Source organism: Hylobates moloch, unplaced genomic scaffold (assembly GCF_009828535.3).
Source record: "Hylobates moloch isolate HMO894 unplaced genomic scaffold, HMol_V3 SCAFFOLD_7, whole genome shotgun sequence".
NCBI lineage: Eukaryota > Metazoa > Chordata > Mammalia > Primates > Hylobatidae > Hylobates > Hylobates moloch.
In genome coordinates this window covers 60,533,904-60,550,278 of record NW_026652282.1, presented here as the reverse complement: position 1 = coordinate 60,550,278, position 16,375 = coordinate 60,533,904, and the positions used below count along the sequence as shown (strand labels likewise).

General features: G+C 43.5%; 1 long non-coding RNA gene across 1 annotated transcript; it reads right to left on the bottom strand.

The window, feature by feature from the left end:
• Positions 1 to 8,776: 8,776 nt before the first annotated feature.
• LOC131383938 (uncharacterized) lies at positions 8,777 to 14,723 on the bottom strand. The gene is made up of 3 exons (XR_009214351.1): positions 14,478 to 14,723; positions 12,491 to 12,684; positions 8,777 to 8,866 (listed from the first exon to the last, which is right to left on the bottom strand). It is a non-coding gene; the product is annotated as an uncharacterized LOC131383938 (long non-coding RNA).
• Positions 14,724 to 16,375: the final 1,652 nt, after the last annotated feature.

The following is a 16,375-nucleotide window of genomic DNA, read 5'->3' as shown; positions in this document are numbered from 1 at the left end:
CCTCTCATCCTTCCTGGGTAAGGCGATGCCCCATGCTGCTTCGGTTTGCCCTCTGTGGGCTGCACTCACTGTCCAACCAGTTCCAATGAAATAAAACGGGTACCTCAGTTGGAAATGCAGAAATCACCTGCCTTCTGCATTGTTCTCACTGGGAGCTGCACACCAGAGCTGTTCCTATTTGGCCATCCTTCCAGCATTCCTCGAGGAGTATATTAGTGGTGTTCTCTCTATTTCCTGAATTCAAATTTTGGCCTGTATTGCTACGTTGGGGAAATTCTCCTGGATAATATCCTGAAGAGTGTTTTCCAACTTGGTTCCATTCTCACCGTCACTTTCAGGTACATCAATCAAACGTAGGTTTGGTCTTTTCACATAGTGCCATATTTCTTGGAGATTTTGTTTGTTCCTTTTCATTCTTTATTCTCTAATCTTGTCTTCATGCCTCATTTCAGTAAGTTGATGTTCAATCTCTGATGTATTTTCTTCTGCCTGATCAATTTGGCTATTGATACTTGTGTATGCTTCACAAAGTTCTTGTGCTGTGTTTTTTTAGCTCCATCAGGTCATTTATGTTCCTCTCTAAACTGTTTATTTTAGTTAGCAGTTCCTGTAACCTTTATCAAGCTTCTTAGCTTCCTTGCATTGGGTTAGAACATGCTCCTTTAGCTCAGAGGAGTTTGTTATTACCCATCTTCTGAAGCCTACTTCTGTCAATTCATCAATCTCATTCTTTGTCAAGTTTTTTGCCCTTGCTGGAGAGGAGTTGCTATCATTTGGAGGAGAGGAGGCATGGTTTTCGGAATTTTCAGTGTTTTTGTCCTGGTTTTTCCTCATCTTTGTGGATTTATCTACCTTTGATCTTTGAGGCTGATGACCTTTGGATGGGGTTTTTCTGTGGGAGTCCTTTATATTCATGTTGATGTTTTTGCTTTCTGTTTGTTAGGTTTTCTTCTAACAGTCAGGCTCCTCTTCTGTAGGTCTGCTGCAGTTTGCTGGAGGTCCACTCCAGACCCTGCCCACCTGGGTATTACCAGTGGAGACTGTAGAACAGCAAAGATTACTGTCTGCTCCTTCCTGTGGAAGCTTCATCCCAAAGGGGCACCAGACTGATGCCAGCCAGAGCTCTCCTGTATGAGATGTTTCTTGACCCCTGTTGGGAGGTGCCCCCAGTCAGGAGGCATAAGAACCCACTTGAGGAGGCAGTCTGTCCCTTAGCAGAGCTTGTGCACTGTCCTGGAAGAATCCTTCTTGTCAGAATCAGCTGCTCTCTTCAGATCTGGGAGGCAGGAATGAATAAATCCACTGAACTGCACCCACAGCCACCCCTTCACCCAGGTGCTGTGTCCCAGGGAGATGGGAGTTTATCTGTAAGCCCCTGACTGGGGCTGTTACCTTTCCTTCAGAGATGCCCTTCCCCATGAGGAAGAATCTAGAGATGCAGACTGGCCACAGTCGCTTTGCCACTCTCTGGTGAATTCGCCCAGTCCACATCTCCCAGCCTCCTTAGTACTGTCAGGGGAAAGCCGCCTACTCAATCCTCAGTAATGGCAGACGCACCTCCCCCCACCAAACTTGATCTTCCCAGGTCGACTTCAGACTGCTATGCTGGCAGCGAAAATTTCAAGCCAGTGTTTCTTAGCTTGTTGGACTCCATGGTAGTGAGACCCGCTGAGCGAGACCACTTGGCTCTCTAGCTTCAGTCCCCTTTTCAGGGGAGTGAACGGTTCTGTCTTGCTGGGGTTCCAGGTGCCACTGGGGTACCAAAAAAACACTCTTGCGGCTAGCTTGGTGTCTGCCCAAACAGCCGCCCAGTTTTGTGCTTGAAACCCAGGGCTCTGGTTGTGTATATGAGGGAATCTCCTGATCTGCAGATTGCAAAAACCATGGGAAAAGCATAGTGACCCAGCTGGGTAGCACAGTTCCTCATGGCTTCCCTTGCCCAGGGGAGGGTGATCTCCCAGCTTCTTGCAATTTTGGGGTGAAGCTACACCCTACCCTGCTTCTGCTCGCCCACTGTGGATTGGAACTGCTACCTAACCAGTCCCAAGGAGATAAACTTGGTACCTCAGTTGGAAATGCAGAAATCACCCGCCTTCTGTGTTGGTCTCACTGGGAACTGTAGAGCAGAGCTGTTCCTATTTGGTCATCTTGACCCCTCACCTCTACCTTCTTTTTGCCTGTAGGATTTCTGATAAGAATTCTGCTGTAATTCTCATGTTCTGTAGGTAATGTCATTTCTTGTCTGTCTGCCTTCATAATTTTCCTTTGTTTGAATTTCACTAGTTTGAATTTGATATGTTTTGGTGGATTTTTTGCTTGTTTGCTTGACATCTGCCCTGCTTGTTCTCTGTGCTTCTTCAATCTGTGACTTTGTACCTGACACAGTTTTTATTTTGTCATTATTTTTTCAAATGTTTTTTTCTGTCATGTTTTCTTTTTTTGTTTTTTTCTGGAATTACAATTCCACATGTTATGCCCATTCAGTATTATCCAACAGCTTTTGGATGTACTGTTCTGTTTCTTACAGTTTAGTTTTTCCATGTCTGTGTCAGTTTTTGTCATTTCTGTTTACCTGTTCTCAAGTTACCTGATTCTTTCCCTTAACTGTTTCAAGTCTCCCGGTATCTAGCAAAGTCTTCTTTATTTTTGTTATTGCATTTTTGCCTTCTTGAATTTTCATTTGATTTTTTATTATATTTTTGATCTCCCTGTTAGAATTACCTATCTGATTTTGCATGTCTTCTATCTTTTCCATTAGAGTCTTTAGCATATTAATTATGACTATTTTATGTATAATAAATTTTATTCACCAAATTTACTAAATATCTTATTAATGATGGTAATATATGTGTAGATTTATTGGATTTTTTCTGTTTATTTTTTCTGTCTTTATTGAAGTATACTTGAGTATGTGAAGTATACATCACATACTTATTTTTTGTGCAATGAATACTTAAGATCAACTCTTTTAGCAAATTCCAAATCTATAATACAATATTTTATAGTTATTATATAGTATTATAGTCACCATGTTGTACATTAAATCCCTAGAACGTATTTATCCCACATGACTAAACTTTTGTACCCTTTTACTTACAGCTCTCCATTTTTTTACATTGCATTTCTTGGCAAACAATGTTCTAATTGCTACTTACATGAGTTAAACTTGTTTGTTTACTTATATATTTTTTAAATTTCAGAGATGGGGAGTGCAGTGGCATGATCATAACTCACTGCAACCTTTAACTCCTGGCTCAAGCAATCCTCCTGCCTCACCCTCTCAAGTAGCTCGGACTGCAGGGTGTGTGCAACGATGCTCAACTATTTTTGCTATGTTGTCTAGGCTGATCTCCTACTTTTATCCTCAAGCAATCCTTCCATCTTGGCCTCCCAACGCTCTGGGATTACAGGTATGAGTCACCACACCTAGCCAACTCAAGTTTTTTAGAATCTACATATAAGGGAGCTCATGCAATATTTATCTTTCAGTGTCTGGCTTATTTCACTTCACGTAATATCCTCCTAGTTTATCTACATTGTCACAAATGACAGAATTTTCTTCTTTTTAAGGCTAGATAATATTCCGTGTGTGTGTGTGTGTGTGTGTGTGTGTGTGTGTATACTTTAGAAATCCATTTATTTGACAAACACTTAGGTTGTTTCTATATTTTGGCTATTGTGAATAATGTTGCAATGGACCTGGGGGTGCTGATATCGCTTCAAGATACTGATTTTATTTCCCTTGTATATATATCCAGAAATGGAATTGATGGATAGTATGGTAGTTTTCTTTTTAAGTTTTTGAGGAATCTCTATATTGTTTTCCATAATGACTGTACCAATTTATACTCCTGTCAACAGTATACTAGGGTTCCTCTTTCCCCACATCTTCACCAACACATATATTTATTTATTTTCTGAAATGAAGTTTCACTCTGTCACCCAGGCTGGAGTGCAGTGGTGTTATCTCAGCTCACTGCAACCTCTGCCTCCTGGGTTCCAGTGATTCCCCTGCCTCAGCCTCCCAAGTAGCTGGGATTACAGGCTTGTACCACCATGCCTGGCTAATTTTTGTATTTTTAGTAGAGATGAGGTTTCACTGTGTTGGCCGGGCTGGTCCTGAACTCCTGGCCTCAAGTGATCCACCTGCCCAGGCTTCCCAAAATGCTACTATTACAGGTGTGAGGCACCAAGCCCAGCCTCTTTTGTCTTTTTCATAATAGCCATTCTAACAGATTTGATATTGTCATTATTGTTTTGATTTACTTTTCCCTGGTGATTAGTGATATTGAGCATATTTTCATATACCTGTTAGCCATTTGTATGTCTTCTTTTAAAAAATGTCTATTCAAGTCCTATTGTAGTTCACTGAGCTTTCTTAAAACAATTGTTTTGATTTCTTTGTTAGTCAATTTGTAAATCTTCCTTTATTTGAGATTGATTACTAAAATTTTACTAATGTCATCTTGTAGTGTCTTATTCACCTGATTCTTTGGTAATCTATGCAGTCTCCGCACTTGAAGGAGCAAATACCTCTCCGTGTCTTTGCAGACTGGTTTTAGCAAGTACAGACATTTTCTCACTGGTCCCAGACTGATGGGACTGACTCCAGAATGGCAGATGAGTGACAGTGGAGTCAGATCAATTGGCTGCTACTGGTCCACATTTGGGTCTCAGTTAGCAGGACTATTGTGGGAATATAGATGGGTGTTATTCCTGTTGGATCCTGAGGCAAATAGGACTATTTCTGGAACCATGGTTAAGCAGAGCTGGAGCCAAGTCACAGGGCTGCTTTTTTATTCCACTCAAGTGGGCAGATGGCAGGCCTTCTACTTAGGGCAGAAATGGGTCTCACTGGGTCTCTGAATGGTCTCCTGCTGGGTCCCTGAGTGGGTCTCAGGGTTGGCAGTACTGCTTCCAGACCACAGCAGAGTGGGGGCTGGAGCCAGGTCACTGGTCTGCCTCAGGGACTGCAGTTGGCTCTGAAATTAGTGGGCTTATTACTAGGGACATGGTCAGGCATGTGTTCCACAGGTTTCCTTTGTGGGCAAAACTGACACCAGGCTATGGAATAGTGGGCCTGGAGCCACATTTATAGGGAAATGCGGCTGCTTTTAGTCTGCAGCTGGGACCACATTAGTGACCCTGACTCTTGGGTGTGAGTTTTCTTCTCAAAGTGGCTCTCAGTCTTGGGCTTCACCAGTGTTTTCCAATCTTCTACCTGGATCTGAAAGATTCCATAAGGGAGTTTTGTCCATAGATAGCTGCCAGATCATTATTTGTGTGGGACCACATGACCTGGAGACCTCCTATTCTGCCATCTTCCTCCTATTTTTAATCATAATTATTTTAAATTTGCCTTCCAATAGTTCTAACATCTGTGCCATATCTGAATCTCATTCTGATCTTTACTTTGTCTCTTCAGACTGTCTTTCTTGCCTTTGGTGTACCTCATAATTTTTTAGTGAAAACTGGAAATTTGTAGTGGTCACTAGATATTGTAATAAATATTTTTTATGCTTGGAGAATACATTTCCTTCTGCTATGCTTTTAGTATGGTGCGTTTTGTTAATTTAATTAGAAATTAGTCTACATTTAAAGTTTGTCATTGCTGTTTACCAGAGTTGAAGTGTGTTATTGCTATAGTAACAGGAGACTTCAAATTTTTCTAGTGATACTATTGTTTTCTCCCTTCTAGTGATACCTTGTTTTTCCCTTTGGATTTTTCTTTTGTGCTGTACTGCAGAAAAATTCTGTGTTTTGTAGTTCTCCCAGCTGTGCTTCCCTGTTAGTTTGGCTCAGGGCATTTTAGTGTGGTGTTTGGGGTGGAGGGAAGGGGGCATTCTTCATTGTTGTGAATAAGCCTAAGTCTTTGCAAAGCACTATAGACCTGAATCACAGTGTTGGCCTTCATAAATATTTCTGTTCTCTTCCATAGGTAGAACTTTGTTCTCCAGTTCCCTTCCCTCAGTTTCAGTGTATATCCACCAGTGTCCATAGGCCATGGTTTTGGGAACCTTCTTCCTTAAGATTAAAAATTTTGTTTCTTTAGTGAGATAGGAAAGAAAAATCTGGGTAGAGTTTTATGATAGCCTCTGTTCTCTTTCCTCAGCTGCAATGGGAATGCATTAGTACGCTCAAGGTAAAAAGTTTTATTAATTTTAAAGATTTTTTAATTTGCCTTTAGTTTTTTAACATTTTACTTGGTTGTGTCTAGGTGTGGGTATTATGTATTTATCCTGCTTGCATTGTGTAGGGATTCTTTAATCTGTGGCTTTTTATCTTCTTTTAATTTTGACAATTCTTAACCATTGTTTTCTCCAAATCTGCTTCTCTCCTCTTCTTTTTCTTCTATCTTTTTGGATATACATTATACATAGACTTTTCCTGCTCTGTTCACTATGTATCTTGCTGCTCTTTTTGATACATTTTTTTTCAATTTGAAAGCATTCACTGTTTATTAACTGACTGGATTACAGAAACTATTGTGGTGGACACCTTAGTTCATCCATCTAATAGGCCTGTTGTTCTGCTCTTTCCTGTTGGTCATCTCCACTTTCTACAAAATGGATGGTCTTTTTCTTCATTCCACCTCATAGAGAGAATAATTTGAAGGACCAAAAGAAGTCATTTGCTTCTTTGAAGCATTTTCTGACAGTATAGATCTCATGAATCAGATCTGCCATGCAGATGATGCTATATTTACCAAGAGACCAAGCAATCAAAGTGTTATTTGTCAAGGCAATTTGCTTCTTAGTGATTTTGCCATAACCACACTTGTAGATTAGTTTATTTACTGACTTCAGGTTTGGGTACCCCTATGCAATATATGGTTCTACAATCTTCAGCATGTTAACTGAAGCCCTGTTGAGCTTAACAAAGTTTCCATTGAAGATCCGACAAAGGTGAAGAAACTGCAACACCTTTTGGACCTTTGGGCTCACACCATTGATACCTCTGATCCTAATGACAAGTGCCAATTTGGGTTCTGCAGGTTGGTAGACGTTGCCAGCTTTTCTTGCCATCCTAGCCATTCAAATCTCAGTTCTGTACATCTGCCTATATTACTTGTGATAGTGCTTAGCTTTTTCATATATAAACTTCCTCCTTGCCTTTAGAAGCATCTTTTGGGAAACTTTTCTCTGGCGCTTGATCTTCAGTTCTGTGAAATTTCTTCTCTTTTTCTTAAAGCTTTCTGGCACAGCAGGAACCTTATTCTTCTCTTCAACACCCTCCATAGTTCCAGCCAGAAAAGAGTTCATCCCTTTGTCTCTCAGAGTTTTATTCTTGATATTTTTTTCTGCCTTACTCTGTGATTATTTCCATTATTTATTGTTTTTCTTCATATTTGATCATATCATCTTTTTCTTCAAATGCCTTATTACTTTATTGAGTGCTGAACACTGTAGATGATAAGTTATAGAGATAACTTGAGGCCAAGCATAATGCTGTCTTCATTCAGAGAGGGTTTATATTTCCTTATATGTAATAGCTAGTGCCCCTAGAGATAAAATAGATTATATGTATTCAATCATAGTTTCAGAGAGTTCCCATAGTTCAGCTTAAGTTCATGTGAGGAATAGGATATTTCCTGTTCATTCTTATTTTTGCCATCAATTCAAAGCCTAAAGTATTTACCAGCACTTTACTCACATTGGTAGTACCTAAACTCTAATTTTTTTTGTACAATCCCAATGAGTGTATAAAAATTTCTGCCCAGCTCCTTAGGCTGTTAGCAATCTCTTTTACCACATTTATTTATTCATACACCTGTGGCTATACATTTGCTTTTCTTCCACTTGTGTTTTGCTATTACAAAAGAAGATATATGAACTTATTCTTAAAAGTTGTATATTACAGAAAATATTAATCACATACTGTGTTAGCCAATTTGCATTGCTGTAGTGGAATACACGAGACTTGGTAATTTATACAGAAAAGAGATTGAATTGGCCATGGTTTTGCAGGCTGTACGGGAAGCATGGTTCTGGCTCTGCATAGCTTCTTGTGAGGCCTCAGGGAGGTTTCACTCATGGCAGAAGGTGAAGCAGGATGTATTAGTCTGTTCTTATATTGCTATAAAGAAATACCTGAAACTGGGTAATTTATAAAGAAAGGAGGTTTAACAGGCTCATGGTTCTACAGGCTGTACAGGATGCATAAGGCTTCTGCTTTTGGGGAGGCCTCAGGAAGCTTCCAATCATGGTGCGAGGCAAAGGAGGAGCAAGGCATCTGACGTGGCAGGAAGAGGAAGAAGGGAGAGAGCTGGGGGGAGGTGCTACACACTTTCAAACAACCAGGTTATGTGAGAACTCACTCACTATCATGAGAATAGCACCAAGGGTATGGAGCTAAACCATTCATAAAAAATCTATCCCCATAATACAGTCACCTCCCACCAGGCCCCACCTCTAACACTGGGGATTACAATTGAACATGAGATTTGGGTGGGGACAGAGATGCAAACCATATCGTGGAAGTAACATGTCACATAGCAAGAACAGGAGCAAGATAGAGAGGGGAGGTGCCATACTATTTTAAACAATCAGATCTCACATGAACTCAGAGTGAGAATACACTCATTATTGTGAGGATAGGATCAAGGCATTCATGAGGGATCCACTCTTATGACACAAACACCTCCCACCAGGGCTCACTTCCAACATTAGAGATTACATTTCAACATGAGAGTTGGAGAGGAAAAATATCCAAACCATATCATTCCACCCCTAGCCCCCAAATCTCATGTTCTTCTCACATTGCAAAATATAATGATTTTCACTCGCGTCTGTGTGAAGAGACCACCAAACAGGCTTTGTGTGAGCAACAAGGCTGTTTATTTCATCTGACCGCAGGTGGGCTGAGTCTGAAAAGAGAGTCAGTGGAGGGAGATGGGGTGGGGCCATTTTATAAAATTTGGGTAGGTAAAGAAAAATTACAGTCAAAGGGGGTTGTTCTCTGGTGGGCAGGGGTGGGGGTCACAAGGTGCTCAGTGGGGGAGCTGTTGAGCCAGGATGAGCCAGGAGAAGGAATTTCACAAGGTAACATCAGCAATTAAGGCAGGAACAGGCCATTTTCACTTCTTTTGTGATTCTTCAGTTACTTCAGGCCATCTGGATGTATACGTGCAGGTCACAGGGGATATGATGGCTTAGCTTGGGCTCAGAGGCCTGACATTCCTGTCTTCTTATATTAATAAGAAAAATGAAATAGTGGTAAAGTGTTGGGGCAGTGAAAATTTTTGTGGGTGATATGGAGAGATAATGGGTGATGTTTCTCAGGACCGCTTTGAGCAGGATTGGGGCAGCATGGGAACCTAGAGTGGGAGAGATTAAGCTGAAGGAAGATTTTGTGGTAAGGGGTGATATTGTGGGGTTGTTAGAAGAAACACTTGTTGTATAGAATTATTGGTGATGGCGTGGATACGGTTTTGTATGAATTAAAAAACTAAACAGAATAAAAGAAGGAGAAAAACAGGTATTAAAGGACTAAGAATTGGGAGGACCCAGAATATCCAATTAGAGAGTGCCTAAGGAGGTTCAGCATAGCCCTGCCAACAAAGATTATTTGTTTACTTTAAGAGTTAAGAGTGGCAGTTTGGGGATAGCACCAGGAGATATCAGCTGTGATGGCTTGGAGAAACAGTGTAAACTGGCAGTGTAAACAAGAGCAGGGCATTTATGAGTAGTTGAGAATGGTGAATAGTATGGCTAGACAGAAGATAGTAGAGATGACAAGTTTTTTGGGGTACAGTCCAAGTTGGTCTTGTGTCTGGAATGAGACTTGGGCCTAATAAAAAGGAGCATCCATACAGGAGCTCAAATGGGCTGTACCCTGCAGCATTCCAAGGACAGGCCCAAATTCTGAGAAGGGAAAGTGGTAAAAGTATTGTCCAGTCCTTTTTAAGTTGGTGGCTGAGCTTGGTGAGGTGTGTTTTTAAAAGACCATTAGTTCACTGAATACCAAGAGCCTGAGAAACTGCTTGGGTGATTTGACTAATAAAGACCGGTCCGTTATCAGACTGTATAGAGGTGGGAAGGCCAAATCGAGGAATTATGTCTGACAGAAGGGAAGAAATGACTGTGGCGGCCTTCTCAGACCCTGTGGGAAAGGCCTCTACCCATCCAGTGAAAGTGTCTACCTAGACTAAGAGGTATTTTAGTTTCCTGACGCAGGCATGTGAGTAAAGTCAATTTGCCAGTCCTGGACAGGGGCAAATCCCGGACCTTGATGTGTAGGGAAGGGAGGGGGCCTGAGAAATTCCTGAGTAGTAGTAGAATAGCAGATGGAACACTGAGAAGTGGTTTCCTTGAGGACAGATTTGCATGATGGAAGGGAAATGAGAGATTCTAAGAGGCAGGCTAGCGGCTTGTAACCTACATGGAAGAGGTTATGAAATGACAACAGAATAGAATGGGCCTGTGAGGCTGGAAAGAGATATTTTCCTTGATCCAAGAACTATTTCCCTTGTGTGGGAAGAGATTGATAGGTGGAAGTTTCAGTGGAGGAATAGGTGGGAGTGGCCAGATGAGAAGGAGAAAAACTGCTGTAAGGGATAAAAGTTGGAATGCTAGCTGCTTTTTTAGCTACCTTATCAGCATAAGCATTGCCCTGAGCATGGGATCTGATGCCTTTTGATGGCCCTTAAAGTGAATGACTCCATCTTCCTTTGGAAGTAAAGCGGTTTTGAGAAGCATTTTCATTAAAGAGGCATTAATGATGGAGGACCCTTGCGTAGTGAGGAAACCTCTTTCAGCCCATATAACAGCATGGTGGTGCAGGATATGGAAGGCATATTTAGAGTCAGTGTAAATATTGATGTGTAGTCCCTTTGCAAGAGTGAGGGCTCCAGTTAAGGCAATCAGTTTGGCTTGTTGAGAGGTAGTGGAGGGGGGCAGAGCAGTGCCTCAGTGATAGGTGTGGAAGATACTGTAGCATAGCCTGCCTTTGCTGGTGAGTGATGATTAGGCCTGGTGGAACTGCCATCAATAAACCAAGTGTGTTCAGGGTGAGGAACAAGAAAGAAGTAAATATGGGGAAATGGAGTGAATGTCAGGTGGATCAGAGAGATACAGTCTTGGGGGTCAGGTGTGGTATCAGGAATAATGTGGGAGGCCGGATTGAAGTCTGGGCCAGGAACAAAGGTAATTGTGGGAGACTCAACAAAGAGCAAGTAAAGCTGAAGGAGCCAGGGAGCAGAAAGTATATGCATCAGGTGGGAGGGAGAAAATAGATTTTGGAAGTTATGAGAACTGTAGAGAGTGAGTTGAGCATAGTTTGTGATTTTTTAGGGCCTCTAAAAGTATTAAGGCAGTGGCAGCTGCTGCACACCAACATGAGGGCTAGGCTAAAACAATAAGGTCAAGTTGTTTGGACAGAAAGGCTACAGGGCATGGTCCCGGCTCTTGTGTAAGAATTCTGACCACAGTAACCATGCCTAGGAAGGAAAGGAGTTGTTGTTTTGTAGAAGGGATTGGGGTTTGGGAGATTAGTTGGACATGATCAGTAGGGAGAGCACGTGTGTTTTTATGAAGAATTATGTCGAGATAGGTAATGGATGAGGAAGAAATTTGTGCTTGACTGAAGTAATGGGGGCCGTCTGTGAAGCCTTGAAGCAGTACAGCCCAGGTAATTTGCTGAGCCTGATGGGTGTCAGGGTCAGTCTAAGTGAAAGTGAAGGGAGGCTGGGATGAAGGGTGCAAAAGAATAGTAAAGAAAGCATGTTTGAGATCAGAAGCATATTCTGAGGACAGAATATGAAGAAACAGAATATGAAGAAAGCATATTCTGAGAACAGAATAATGGGTTTTGGAGGGAGGTATTGAGGATAGGAGAGTGTATGGGTTTGGCACTATGGAGTGGATAGGCAAGACAATTTGGTTGATAAGGGGCAGATCCTGAACTAACCTGTAAGGCTTGTCTGGTTTTTGGACAGGTAAAATAGGGGAATTGTAAAGAGAGTATATAGGCTTTAAAAGGCCATGCTGTAACAGGCGAGTGATAACAGACTTTAATCCTTTTAAAACATGCTGTGGGATGGAATATTGGCGTTGAGTGGGGTAAGGGTGATTAGGTTGTAATGGGATAGTAATGGGCATGTGATTTGTTGCCAGGGAGGGAGTAGAGGTGTCCCATATTTGTGGGTTAAGGTGGGGAGATACAAGGGGAGGATGTGAAGGAGGCTTCGAACTGGGGAGAAGGGTGGCAGTGAGGTGTGGCTGTAGCCTAGGAATAGTCAGGGAAGCAGATAATTTAGTTAAAATGTTTCAGCCTAATAAGGGAACTAGGCAGGTGGAGATAACTAAAAAGGAGTGCATAAAAGAATATTGTCCAAGTTGGCTCTAGAGTTGGGGAGTTTCAAGAGGTTTAGAAGCCTGGCCATCAATACCCACAGCAGTTATGGAGGCAAGGGATACAGGCCCTTGAAAAGAAGATAACGTGGAGTGGGTAGCTTCCGTATTGATTATGATTAAGAAGAGGACGGACTTACCCTCCACTGTGAGAGTTACCAGAAGCTTGGCATCTGTGATGGTCGAAGGGGCTTCCAAGGTGATCGGGAAGCATCAGTCTTCAGCCGCTAAGCCAAGAAGATCTGGGAAGGAGTCAGAGAGCCTTTGGCCAGAGTTCCAGGGGCTCTGGGAGTGGCTGCCAGGTGAGTTGAACAGTCTGATTTTCAGTGGGGTCCTGCACAGATGGGACATGGCTTAGCATTCCTTGGCCCAGTGGCCAGATTTCCGGAACTTGTAGCAAGCTCCTGGGGGAGGAGGTCCTGGAGGAACCCCTGGCAGCTGCGGTTCAGGTGTTTGGAGTTCTTGTGTGCTGGAGATGTGGCTGGGGTTTGTCTCACAATGGAGGCAAGAAATTGCAACTCAGAAACACACTGCTACTTGGCTGCCTCTACTCTATTATTGTACACCTTGAAGGCGAGGTTAATTAAGTCCTGTTGTGGAGTTTGAGGGCTGGAATTTAATTTTTGGAGCTTTATTCTAATTTCAGGAGCTGACTGGGTGATAAAATGCATATTTAGAACGAGACAGCCTTCTGACCCTTCAGGGTCTAGGGCTGTAAACAGTCTAAGGGTTGCTGCCAAATGGGCCATGAATTGGGCTAGGTTTTTCATATTTGATGAAAAAGAGCCTAAACACGAACTGATTTCGGAGAGGTTGGATAAAGAAAAAAGAGCATTAACCTTGATTATGCCTTTAGCTCCAGCCAACTTTTTAAGAGGAAATTGCTGGGCAGGTGGGGGAGGGCTAGTTGCAGAACGAAACTGTAAGCCAGACCGGGTGTGAGGAGGGGAGGTGATAAAATGATTATAGGGTGGGGGAGCAGAGGCTGAGGAAGAATTGGGACCTAGCTCGGCCTAGTGAGGAGCAGCTTAGGGAGGAGGGGAGAGGTCAGATGGGTCCGTAGAAAAGGAAGATTGGAAAGACTCAGAGATGCTTGGGGTTGGGACTGAGGGGACAGGCGGGAGGGAAAGAACAAAGATTTGGGATGAGTTTCATTGGGAACAGAGACTAGGGAGGGACCGACATGTAAAAGAATGCCTGGATGTCAGGCACCTCAGACCGTTTGCCCATTTTACGACAAGAATTATTTAGGTCTTGTAGGATGGAGAGATTGAAAGTGCCATTTTCTGGCCATTTAGAGCCATTATCGAGTTTGCATTGGGGTTAAGCAGCATTGCAGAAGAAAATAAGGCATTTAGGTTTAGGTCAGGTGTGAGTTGAAGAGATTTTAAGTTCTCGAGAACACAGGCTAAGGGAGAAGAAGGAGGAATGGAGGGTGGAAGGTTGCCTATAATGAAGGAGGCAAGTCCAGAGGAAAGAGAGGGTAGAGACACGGAGAGAAGGGGTGGGGGGTGCTTGCCTCCCTGGAAAGTGGAGAGAAAAGAGAGGGTAGAGACACAGAGAGAAGGGGTGGGGGGTGCTTGCCTCCCTGGAAAGTGGAGAGAAAAGAGAGGGTAGAGACACAGAGAGAAGGGGTGGGGGGGGTGCTTGTCCCCCAGGAAAGTGGAGAAGGGGTGGGGAAATAGAAAGAAGGGGTGGGGGGTGCTTGCCCCCCAGGAAAGTGGAGAAGGGGTGGGAGGTGCTTGCCCACCAGGAAAGTGGAAAGTGGGTGGAGACATGGAGAGAAGGGGTTGGGGGTGGTGCTTGCCCCCCAGAAAAGCAGTGCTTGCTGCTAAGGGTGAAGGACCAAGGCAGGCATCCCTGCATGGTCAGACACCTCTGAAACATGGGTGAATAATCAAGCAGGTGTCCCCATGTGATTAAACACCAAGGGAAGACTGTCTTCCCGAGTCCGTGACTGGTGCCAGTTTTGGGTTCATGGATAAAATGCATCTCCTGTCTCTACCAGAAAAGGAAAGGAACTGAAATTAAGAGAAGGGAGAGACTGAAGTGTGGTGCCAAGATTGAAAGGAGAAAGAGGTTGAGGGATAGAAAGGTTGAAGAAGAGAGTAAAAAGAGGCTGCTTACCTGATTTAAAATTGGCAAGATGTTCCTTGGGCTGCTTGGTCTGAGGACCCGTGGTCGTAGGTGGATCTTTCTCATGGAGCAAAGAGCAGGAGGACAGGGGATTGATCTCCCAAGGGAGGTCCCCCGATCTGAGTCACGACACCAAATTTCACTCGTGTCTGTGTGAAGAGACCACCAAACAGGCTTTGTGTGAGCAACAAGGCTGTTTATTTCACCTGGGTGCAGGCGGGCTGAGTCCGAAAAGAGAGTCAGGGAAGGGAGATGGGGTGGGGCCATTTTATAAGATTTGGGTAGGTAAAGGAAAACTACAGTCAAGGCTGGGTGCGGTGGCTCATGCCTGTAATCCCAGCACTTTGGGAGGCCGAGGTGGGTGGATCAAGAGGTCAGTTCGAGACCAGCCTGACCAACATAGTGAAACCCCATCTCTACTAAAAATACACACAAACACACACACAAATTAGCCAGGCATGGTGGCAGGCACCTATAGTCCCAGCTACTTGGGAGGCTGAGGCAGGAGAATGGCGTGAACCCGGGAGGTGGAGGTTGCAGTGAGCCAAGTCGTGTCACTGCACTCCAGCCTGGGCGACAGAGCGAGACTCCATCTCAAAAAAAAAAAAAAAAAAAAAAAGGAAAATTACAGTCAAAGGGGGTTGTTCTCTGGCAGGCAGGGATAGGGGTCACAAGGTGCTCAGTGGGAGAGCTTTTGAGCCAGGATGAGCCAGGAGAAGGAATTTTACAAGGTAATGTCATCAGTTAAGTTGGGAACAGGCCATTTTCATTTCTTTTGTGATTCTTCAGTTATTTCAGGCCATCTAGATGTATACGTGCAGGTCACAGGGGATATGATGGCTTAGCTTGGGCTCAGAGGCCTAACAATGATCCCTTCTCAGTTGTCCCCCCAAGTCTTAACTTGTTTCAGCCCCAACTCAAAAGTTCCCAAGTCCAATTTCTAAAGCCTCATCTGAGACTCAAGTTCCTTCCATCTATGAACATGTAGAATCAAAATCAAGTTATTTACTCCCAAGATATAATGGTGGTACTGGCATTGGGTAAACATCCCCATTCCAAAAGAGAGAATTCAGCCAAAAGAAGGGGCTAATAGGCCTCACACAAGTCTTAAACCCAACAGGATACTCATTAACTCTTAAAGCTCCAAAATAATCTCATTTGACTGGATGTCCTGCATCCAGGGCACACTGGTGTGAGGAGAGGACTTCCAAAGCCATGGGTAGCTGTGCGTCTATGGAATTGCTGAATCCAGCTGACATAGCTGCCCTGATGGGTTGGAGTCCAGTGTTTACGACTTTTTCAGACTGAGGGTGCAAGCTGCCCTTACCTCTGTTATTCTTGGGTCTAGAGGATGGCAGCCCCCTCTCACAGCTCCATTAGGCAGTGACCTGGTGGGGAGTCTGTGTTGGAACTGCAATGTCACATTTCCCCTCAGCACTGCCCTAGTAGAGACACTCTGTTGTAGCTCCATTTCTGTGGCAAGTTTCTGCCTGGGCACCCATGCTTTCTCATACAACCTTTGAAATTTTAGGTGGAAGTTGCCGAGCCTCCTTTACTCTTGCATTCTTTGTGCCCACAGGCTTAACACCACATGGAAGCTGCTGGTTTACAGCTTGTGCCCTCTGAAGCAGTGTCCTGGACCCCTTTGAGCAAAGGCTGGAGCCAGAGCAGCCAGGATATGAAGAGCAGTGTCCCGAGGCTGAGTAGGATAGCACAGCCCAGGACTTGGCCCCTGAAACCATTATTTCCTGGTAGACCTCTGGGCTGTCCCAAAGACTTCTGAAATGCCTCCTAGTCTTTTTTTTTTTCTCCTCATTGTCTTGGATATTAGCACTTGGCTCTCTTTTAGTAATGCTAATCTCTCTAGCAAGTGATTGCTCTACAGCCTG